The 8,807-nt window shown below is 44.7% G+C and overlaps 1 pseudogene; it reads left to right on the forward strand.

Moving 5' to 3' along the window:
• Positions 1-1,386: 1,386 nt before the first annotated feature.
• LOC123108012 (BTB/POZ and MATH domain-containing protein 3-like) lies at positions 1,387-6,719 on the forward strand (annotated as a pseudogene).
• Positions 6,720-8,807: the final 2,088 nt, after the last annotated feature.

Raw genomic sequence — 8,807 nt, forward strand, 5'->3', positions numbered from 1 at the left:
ATAATGCGAGCACCAGGATTTGAACCCTGGTGGGTTGGGGATACCACTGTCCACCTAACCATCTCAACCACAAGTTGATTACAATGTTTGACTTAAGAAACATCTAATATGCAAAGTAAATAAAAACATAGGGAGTAGCCCACTACTAGATTTATTTTTTTGAATGAAGAGTAGACCACTACTAAATGCTTGTATTGTTCCATTCTTTCCCGTCATTAGCTTTCGTCTGTACTTCTTGCATTGAAAAAAATGAACGGGTATGTGCATCTCGGGACCTTGTGTTGCAATTCAAGCTAAATAAAATAAAATATGCGTGTAATCCTCAAGCATTGACAATCAATGTCTTTGTGACAGCCAGTTGCCGCGCTGGTGACCGCCGGACGTGAGCAAAGGATACATAGTTTCTTGTAACCAGTGACCCGTCACAACTTTAGCTAACAGAAGGTTCAGTCCCTCTGAATATTGCTGGTAGTGCAGCTCAGCAGCTATGTGCTTGTTATGTTGTTGACGGTTTGACCGGTTTCAGTTTCAGAAAAATCCATGTCAAAGGGGATTGTAGAGGAAACCAGGTTTTTTGTAGTTTTCAGTTAAGCATGACTGTTGTACTTTTTTATCTGCTAAATATTCGATGTGTTTGGAGTATGAAAATGTTGTGGTCGAGTACAGTGAAAACATTCTTCAAAATCTCTATACAAATTGTAATTTTTTAAATAAAAATGTGCTTTGTGTTGTGGATGATGATTTGTTCAGGTCGTTACGTTCAGCTGGACTGTGGTACTGTCATTTGTGTTCCGACGCTCCCCTTGCGTGCTGTTCTGACCGCCCAAAATCTCAAGATGAATCTGAATTATATGACCCTGTCCCCTAACACTGAAGGTCGTAAAAAACAATGAAATTATCTGTGTTATCCGTTCGAGTAATTTGAAAAGGAGGCAGTTTCTGGGCGCGTGAGCACAAAGCTGACGAGTAGGTTCTTTGTTGCAGATTTTGTTCGCAACAGAGTTGCTGGACATATTATTCATTTTCTCCACGTTTTCAGAAAAGAAACGGATAACACTGGTGATTTTCCCCGTCGGTACACACTGACACTGGTATCAACAATTCAACCTCTCGGCACAAACAAAACTTTTCAGCTGTCAATGCTTCATCGCGGTCACCTTTCGCCTCCCACCAATGGCACAACTCTACAATGCAATTAATGGCGTCTCCTCGTGAAGGCAAACGAGTGGTGTAAATGGCAGAAAATTTACACGGATGCGAAGATAGAATGTGAACCGAATGGATTTAACTTCCGAGGTGCACCTCCATATATAGCTAGATGATGCAGCAAGACCTTCCTTACTTTACCTCACCAGTCTTCTTCCCAAGTCCAAGCCAATCTCCAGGATGCCAGAGCATTGCAAGATATCTGCTGCCATTGTAGCCGGATCTGACGAAAGGTCGTGTGTGCTCAAGGTAGATGGACACTCCAGAGCCAAGGAGCTACTCAAGAATGGCAAGTTCGTCATTTCTGCCCCTTTCAGTGTTGGAGGCCACAGCTGGGCCATGAGATATTACCCAAACGGTGGCCTTGAGGAGTATGCCGATTTTGTATCTCTTTATCTACATCTCGAATCTGCCGATGCTAAAGATGTCAAGGCGAAATTCACGTTCAATGTACTTGACAGCTGTACCCACCCTGGACATACCTTCTCAGCGAAAGGTTCACACTGGGGTTACCATAGCTTGATCAAGAGGGCTGATCTAGAGGCATCGGCGCATCTGCGAGACGACTGTTTGACCATTAGGTGCGATGTCACCGTCACCAGGGAGATCAACGGGGAAGAAGAAACAAGGGTTCCTCCAGGCGACCTGAACCAGCATCTCGGCGACCTCCTGAAGAACAAGGATGCAGCGGACTTAATTTTTTAAGTCGGCGAACAGACATTCTCTGCTCACAAGTGTGTCCTCATTGCTCGGTCATCCGTCTTCAAGGCTGTAACACCCACGATGCGGCTACATCTTCCATGTGTCGGAGCACGACTTAAAGGCATAATCGTATTGTAGGCATGTCGCAAGAGGGATAATCTTTACACATCCCATGTACTGAATAAGAAAGGGATAAAGAGTTGGCTTACAATCGCCACTTCACATGATACATAAATATAGCATTACATGATCCAGAATACAATCAAGGTCCGACTACGAAACCAAATAAAGAAAGACAACCTTTAATGCTAGATCCCCGATCGCCCAACTGGGCTCCACTACTGATCAACTGGAAACGAAACAACACAACGAACATGATCTTTATTGAGCTCCCACATGAGCTGGGTTGCGTCACCTGCACAGGTATCATCGGCACCTGCAACTGGTTTTGGAAGTAATCTGTGAGTCACGGGGACTCAACAATCTCACACCCTCGCGATCAAGACTATTTAAGCTTATCGATAAGAAAGGGTACTGAGGTGAAGATGCAGCAAGCACTAGCATATATGGTGGCTAACTTACGCAAATGGGAGCAAGAAGAGAAGCAAAGCATGGTCGTGAACTAGAAGTGATCCTGAAACTACTTATGTTCAAGCATAACACAAGAACCGTGTTCACTTCCCGGACCTCGCCGAAAAGAAACCATCACGGCTACACACGCGGTTGATGCATTTTAATTAAGTTAAGTGTCAAGTTTTCTACAACCGGACATTAACAAATTCCCATCTGCCCATAACCGCGGGCACGACTTTTGAAAATTCAAAACCCTGCAGGGTTGTCCCAACTTAGCTCATCACAAGCTCTCACGGTCAACGAAGGATATTCCTTCTCCCAGGACGACCCGATTAGACTCGGAATCCCGGTTACAAGACATTTCGACACTGGTAAATCAAGACCAGCAAAACCGTCCGAATGTGCCGACAAATCCTGATAGGAGCTGCACATATCTCGTTCTCAGGGCACACCGGATGAGCAATCCGTAGAACTAAAACCAACCCTCAAGTTTCCCCGAGGTGGCGCTGCAAGGGGCTCTAGTTCGGACCAACACTTAGAGAAGCACTGGCCCGGGGGGGGGGGGGTTAAAATAAAGATGACCCTCGGACTCGTGAAAACCCAAGGGAAGGTGATAGGTTGTTAGTGCAAATGTAAAACCAAGGTTGGGCCTTGCTGGAGGAGTTTTATTTAAGGCGAACTGTCAAGGGGTTCCCATTATAACCCAACCGCGTAAGGAACGCAAAATCAAGGAACATAACACCGGTATGACGGAAACTAGGGCGGCAAGAGTGGAACAAAACACCAGGCATAAGGCCGAACCTTTCACCCTTTAACAAGTATATAAATTCATTAATTAAAATAAGAGATATTGTGATATCTCAACATATCCATGTTCCAACATGGAACAAACTTCATCTTCACCTGCAACTAGCAACGCTATAAGAAGGGCTGAGCAAAGCGGTAACATAGCCAAACAATGGTTTGCTAGGACAAGGTGGGTTAGAGGCTTGACATGGCAATATGGGAGGCATGATATATCAAGTGGTAGGTATGGCGGCATAGCAACAGAGCGAGCAACTAGCAAGCAAAGATAGAAGTGATTTCGAGGGTATGGTCATCTTGCCTGCAAAGTTCTCCGAGTTGACGAAAGCTTGATCCTCGTAAGCGTACTCAACGGGTTCCTCGATCACGTACTCGTCTCCCGGCTCTACCCAAGGCAAGAACACAAGCAAAAGAAACAACAATCAACCACGGTGCAATGCGCAAGCAACATAATGCAAAACATGGCATGCTATGTGGGATGTGATATGCAATGCATATGCGAGCTCCGGAAGGAAAAGATTTAACCAGACCTCAACTTGGCAAACCAAGAGTTCAGCTGGAAAGATGAGTTGATTTCGGTCGAAATCGATATAAAGATCACCGGAATCGGATGCACGGTTTGCAAATGGCAAGCAAAACAATAATGACACAATTCTGCGATAAACAACACGATGCCATCTAGAATGCAACAAGAAACTACGCTACTGCACTCCAACATAGCAACAAAGCACATGCCATTGATCTACTCAAGATGCTTGACAAAAGATGAACACTGAGCTACGGCTAAATCACACAAGAGCAGGTTCAAACAAGCATGGCAAAAGTGCAAAAGATATCAGCATCACAGACTTAGTGAAAATAACATGTCAGGAATTAACATCAGGAAGCAATATTTAGAGCAAGATAATAACATGCTACAGGATCAGAACATAGCAATACAAGGCATGACATGAATCTACTCAAAGTATATAACAAAAGTCCCTTACTTACCATAAGCCAAAAAAGGATCAGAAGATAAGATGGCACCCATGTAAACACAGCAAGTTTCGTTGACAGATTCAGACTTAGCAGAAAACTGCACATGGCATAAACATAATTATGAAGGCACCTTTGCGAGCTCGATGCACTCAACACAAGGCATTGCATGACAAACTAAGCATACTACCAGCAAGAAGACATGATCAAGAAGCTAACCATGGCAAGAACAATCTCATAGCATGCATGGATCAACTACAACAACCTTGGCAATATTGATTAACATGTAAACAATCTGTCAGGAATATTTTATAGCAAAAGTAGAGCAAGATTGAGTCATGCTACGGCACTCCATAAATGCAAACAGGGACATGGATGGATAGACCACATATGTCCAAATCATCCTTACTGAACATACACAAAAGAAGCATGGATCTCTCTATAGCAACATGAATACATGGCATAAAAATAACAGCAGGGAAATGATTTACTGAAATTATAAGTCCCTGAAATCAGCAATATCACGAGAGCTACTTTGCATGCTTGTGCTAGTCACCACATTGATCACAAAAATACATGGCATACACCCCTGTAAAGATGGCATGGCATAGCTCAAAACACATGTAGAGCTCATGTTCATATGCAGCACACAATAATCATGGTAAAAATGAAAAATGCTCAAGATCTGACAAGAATCAGCACCTAACATTTTATAGCACTCTTGCACCCATGATTTGGGCATCAAGATGGACTCAAACAAGCATGGTGCAATGGAACAAAATGAAGAGCACATCCAGATGAACAATTTGATATATCATGCGCATGAAACGGAGCTACGGTGATTAAGTTATGATGCGATGAACAAGGGCATATATTATGAGGGTAAAAGGACTTGGAGAAAAATCAACCTCTCCGGAATCAGATCTAGGGTTTCGGGGCACGAAAGTCGAGGCAGCCAGGATCTCGCCGCAAATTCGCAGCGGCGGCCGAAGTTTGCCGGGGTTGACACCGGAGTGGGGGAGGACGACGAACGAGGCGGGCCCGGACCGGATCCAGCCGGTGGGAAGGCAGATCGGCGGTGGGGCGTGGTCCGGCGGGCGACGGCGGCCGGAGTGGAAGGAAGCGGCGACGCGGCGAAGGCATGGCGGCGCCGGGTGGCACAGGCGGCGGGGACGCGGTGGCGCGCCGGCGGTGGAAGCACGAGGAGAAGGCGGCGGGGTGACTCGGGCGCTCGAGCCCGGTCGCGGCTCGGGTGGGCCGGCCTCGGGCCCCGCGGGCCGCGGTGGCAGATGGACGCAGCCGGACACGTGGCGCAGCACGGCTGGGTGCGGGCAACGGCGGCGCTGACGTGTCACCTCATGATTGGCCGGGGTGATGTGGCGGCGGCGGTGGACGCGTCCGACGGCGGGCGGACATGTCCGGTGGCACGGGGAGGAATGGATCTAGGGTTTCATCCGCGAGAATTCGGAGGGGATCACATATTTATAGGTAGAGGGAGCTACAAAAGTCCAAATGAGGAGCAGTTTTCGGCCACGCGGTGGTGATCGAACGGCCGAGAGGATGGAGGGGGTTTGGATGGTTTTGGGGCCACTCTAGAGGGGTGTTGGGCTGCAACACACACGAGGTCTTTACGGTTCCCCGGTTAACTGTTGGAGTATCAAACGGACTCCAAATGGCACGAAACTTGACAGGCGGTCTACCGGTGGTGTACCAAGGCCGCTTGGCAAATCTCGGTCCAAACCAAGAACGTTTAACACCTGCACACGAAAAGAGACAAAAGAGGGCATTGGAGGATGTAGGAGTGCCGGATTGCAAAACGGACAACGGAGAAAATGCTCGCATGCATGAGACAAACACGTAAGCAAATGTGATGCACATGATGACATGATATGAAATGCATGACATGTAAACAAATGACAAGGTAATAGCAGCGAATAACTGGCAGACACCTGGCGCAACAGTCTCGAGGCATTACAAAGGCGGAGCTCCTTGGCGCCATGGAGGAGAGTTCTGGCAGTCTAATTGAAATTTGTGACATGGAACCTGATGTGTTCGAGTCCTTGCTCCTCTTCATATACACCGACTCTATCTCTATGCTTGAGATGGCTAGCAATAAAGGCGAAACTGATGTGGTTATGGCTACCCATCTTCTTGTAGCGGCTGACAGGTACAACATCGGCAGGCTGAAGCTTATGTGCGAGGAGAAATTGTGCACTCACATTGATTCAAACATGGTGGCCATCAGTTTGGCTTTAGCAGAACATCATTCTTTCCATGGTCTCAAAGAGGCTTGTTTGCAATTCCTTTATTCTCCTTCCAATGTCAAGGCTATGATGGCAAGTGACGGTTATGAGCATCTGAAATCTAGCTGCCCATCTGTTCTCAAGGAGTTGATAGCTAGAATCCTGCCGACTGAATGGGACGTGGCAAAGGATATTGTCATGACAATGTGGAAGTAATGCCTATATATCAATTATTATCATATATGTCATCCAAGTTTAGTACTAATGGTTATGCTACTTCTATATGTGTATGGTTGCTTGAATGTTTGGAACAAAAATGCAATCAACCACTTTTTCTTTCCTTGCCTATGAAAGAATCTTGTTTCAATCGTTATGCTACTTCTCCATGTATGGTTGTATGGATGTTTCATAACAAAGAATCTTAGTATCATTCATTCAATCTATATGTTGATGCAAGCAGAATGGTACATTTCCCTGCAAAAAAAGAAGAAGCAGAATGGTACATTGGTACTTATCAATTATTGAATGGATTTGAATGTGTTCCTTTATGCAACAGGTAGTAGTTGCTATTGACATACATCTGATAAATTAGTTTCTTAGAAAAAAAAGTGTTCCTCTTATGCATTAAATACTTGAAGTTTTGAATAAAGCAGTGATTCCATCAACAGGATCTATTGTTGAAATTTTCAACAAGGCTATGCTTGAAATTGTCTGAAGGTGTATAAGGAAAAACTCTAGGGTTTAGGTCCATCTATATCGATAGACAAACTACACCAAATTCATGAGGTGGCAAATGTTTAGTAACCCCTCCATAAAAAGTATAAGAATATTTAGATCACTATTTTAATGATCTAGACGCTCCTATATTTCTTTACAGAGAGAGTACTTCATGAGCCTCCAGCAAATAGAATCAGCCACCTCTGGTAGGGGGCACTTAAATCCTGACCTTTTTTTCACAAGAGCTGGGCGCTTGAAGCGGGCGCTAGGGAGAAATTTTGTACATAATTTCTAAGCATCCAACTCCTAGGTGGGCAACGATGCCAAGACAAAGCATCACGAATAACATAAAAACTATCAGAAGAGGCATAATTTAAATCCTAGCATCGCTGTCTTAGTGCCTGTGTTGTATATGGCCTAATATTCCATTAGCAGCACCCATTAGCACTCATATCTACTTTCTCACTGTAGCGATCTGACCTCAAACGATCAAATCTCTGTGCATAAGTGTCATCCTGGATCGGTAATGCTGACACACACGGTACTTGAAGGATTTATAACAGAGTTTCAATCACACACTTAATACATCGATAGTCTCAAAAGAGAACTTATTACAATAATATGGCTTAAGGCCAACTAAATAAGATAATAGCAAAAGGCTTCGAAGGTAAAGCGAGTCCATCAACTCCAACGGCATAGCTTAGTGCACAACAACGACCTAGCGCACCTTACTCTTTGTCTGAAAAGTCTGCAACATAATACGTTGCAACCCAAAAATGGGCCAACGCATGGAATATGCTGGCAAAATAACACTGTAGAGCAATGAACATGAAACAACTATAACTACATGCAAATATGGCTGGTGGAGGCTCTACGGTTTTCATGTTTTTGTAAAAAGCCATTTTTCCCTACAACAAAGGAATATATTTTGTTTAACTATCATGGTAGCTGATAAACATTGAGAATGGTAACCCCATCTCAACCCCAGTTAAAGTAATCATTAACCCAACAAGTTATTTAAGTAAAGTGATGAGGTCAACATAATAATTCAAGCACCAGATACTCAAGATGTCCATAACCGGGGACACAGCTAATCATGATTAGTTTGTACACTCTGTAGAGGTTTGCACACTTTTCTCCACAAGACTCGATCTCCTCCGTTGATTTCTCGCACTACATGATATTTGAGAAATGGATGACCGAGACACAATCTTTCAGAAGCATTAGCCCTTTCGACGGGTAAACCGTACCACCTACATCCCCTACATCTACTAGTTTACCACTGAAAGAGGTCACACAACATACTCAACTATGCCAGAGCCCATAATGGCTTGTGGCTGCACACGGAAGTTTCCAGCATGAATAACAATATGATCCCTTTGAGCCTGGGTGGCGGACCATAGGATGATCACACGGATTCCCCGGGATCTCCTTGGACAACACTGGATTGCCCCAGGTGCCCATAAAAAATCCACCCAGATGTGTGTTAAAGTAGCCACCTTAAATAAACCCTTAGTTCCTAATAATTCTCACAACTGTCATGCATCACTCAAACCAAACCACGTCTACGAGCATAGCATAGCAGTA

The sequence above is a fragment of the Triticum aestivum genome, chromosome 5A (assembly GCF_018294505.1).
Source record: "Triticum aestivum cultivar Chinese Spring chromosome 5A, IWGSC CS RefSeq v2.1, whole genome shotgun sequence".
NCBI lineage: Eukaryota > Viridiplantae > Streptophyta > Magnoliopsida > Poales > Poaceae > Triticum > Triticum aestivum.